We start from the raw sequence: 2,302 nt of genomic DNA, 5'->3' as shown, positions 1-2,302 counted from the left end.
CCTATGAGGAATATATTTAAACAATTTGCGCTGTACCACAAGTTAATATCATAGCGACATGAAAACGCTGTGAATCAATTTTGATTGATTGACCCTGCAATTTTGATTTATTGATTTATTGCAAATTGTAACGTAGCATGATAGGGGAATTCATACAAGCTCACGGATGCTTCTCATGCATAGCATCTAGGCTGGCGTATAATAAAAATACGAAGAGGAGAGCAGCAAAACACACAGGCGGCGTACCTTCCCTTTACTCTGGCTTTGCTGATAATTTCGCAGGATAACCAGAGATAGCGATCGAATTTCCATGGACTCGATAAAAAAAATAATCAGCTAAATAAATATTCAAACACGATAACCGGTCGAGAGGAGTGACAGTATAATAACTGCGTAAAAGTATGCAGGAACTTCGTATAGCAAACGACGGAATATGGTAATGAACCTCGGGAACGCGAATGTTACACACCCTGGATTACAGCAAATATACCAAGAATGAGAATTCATGTGTCAGAAAAGTATTAACAATATGGAAAAATTGATTCTGGCTTGCATCATCGAAATACATCTACGTCGTACATCATTTTCTTCAGCACGCGTCATAAAGTATACTGTCGTCTTCTTTAAGCGTACGTCAACACTGTCAGACATAAAATTCAATGAATAAAAACAGACTCCAGCTTTTAAAAATAATACAAAATATTTATCTATCTATTAAAGTACATCCTGCGCAACCCTCGAATTGAATTTTTTATATTTTGTACGAACAGAACTCAGGTGAAGTGATGAATCAAACCCATTGCTTGTCGCAAGGTAGGCTTCGGTCTTATAATGTAGGGCCTGCTTCAAATTTTTTACGCAAAACGAACCAATGTTTTTTTACAATTACCGCGGAAGTAAAAGTTATAAGCAAAGATGACGAGGACAGAATGAGAGAAAGATCTTTAACGTTTCGCAGATTCCAAGATAGTAGGTATGCCGACTGTAATAATTCATTAGGCGGGATCGTGCATCGTCATCCCCTTTTCTCTGTCCGGTTCGTAAAAGAAGACAGAACGGAAAAAGGGAGGACTTATTAACGGATTAAGCCTACTTCGACTACTTGATAAATTATCGCAAGGTGTTCATTCCATTCTCGCATTCCGCTTGGATTCCAGAAACATTCCAAACTCGAAAACAAGCTGGACGATGCCTACCGGCGTGCGCTGAAGCTCCCTCGAAGCCTGAGAGAGAGAGAGAGAGATATTAATAAGACTTTAATTTCTCATCCCACTATTGCGTACGGTTGCAAGTATACTTGCGATGTTTACATTGAAGTCTTTGCCTGTTCGATTAAATGGTATCTTAAATTGGCTTGCCCTTTCAAGTAATTCGTGATATTGCCGGATAAATCGTACAAAACGACGTTAAAGATGAAAGTAAACGCCATTAAAATTATCCGTATGAAACGTACACCGTAGCTGCTTAATTTTATGCGCATTTATTACATGAATAAAGATAATCTTCGAATTCCTTTCATTGCAAATAGTAATCATCTCTTCGAAACGCAAACCCTCGCCAAGAAATGGAATTTGCTTAATTAACTGGTATCAGAAGTAAATAGTTTTAGTTGAGATCTATTTTGTACACTTCTATTAATAAATTAACCCGTACAAAAGGAACGAAAACCGATCTGATAGGCGTGAAATCGTTTCGATTTCTAAATGTATCCAAGATGAACTCGGTTCCACGAAAGTTATTACTCATCATTGTATGAGAATAGGGTGGCCTAATCGAGCTGTTCTATAGAGACTTAATAGGACCATTTTTGTGCCCCTGGACCCTTTTACCTTCGATGCCGGCTTCTTACCACCTATTACACGATTCGAACCATTCACAGGCTAACCAAATGCTTTTCCCTATTTGATATCAATATATATTATAAATGATGCGTTTAGAGATCTTGTACATTTTTAAAATAATAATCTACAAAAATACGAACTAAAAAATATATTAAGATTAAATAATGATTAAAATATGTGTATGTGCATGTGAATAACTCTTTTATTCGTTTCAGTTGTAAATGTAAAAGGTAGCATAATAAATACTAATTGTTGATTAATGCATTGTTCTTAACAACATTATTTATGCTATTTTTTAGAATCTCTTTACTTATTGGAAATTCAGGACGACAGTTTGTAAGTCAGATATGATATTAATATCCTACAATATTTCTTATATGCAACGCGCGTCTCCCGTGTCAAAAAAGCGACAGCCGAATCATTGGAGAGACGCATCTATCAGAAACGAGGTAGTATACTAT

Source organism: Ceratina calcarata, unplaced genomic scaffold (assembly GCF_001652005.2).
Source record: "Ceratina calcarata isolate Rehan_Ccalc_2016 unplaced genomic scaffold, ASM165200v1 scaffold295, whole genome shotgun sequence".
In the NCBI taxonomy this organism is placed as follows: domain Eukaryota; kingdom Metazoa; phylum Arthropoda; class Insecta; order Hymenoptera; family Apidae; genus Ceratina; species Ceratina calcarata.
This window is presented reverse-complemented; position numbering follows the sequence as displayed.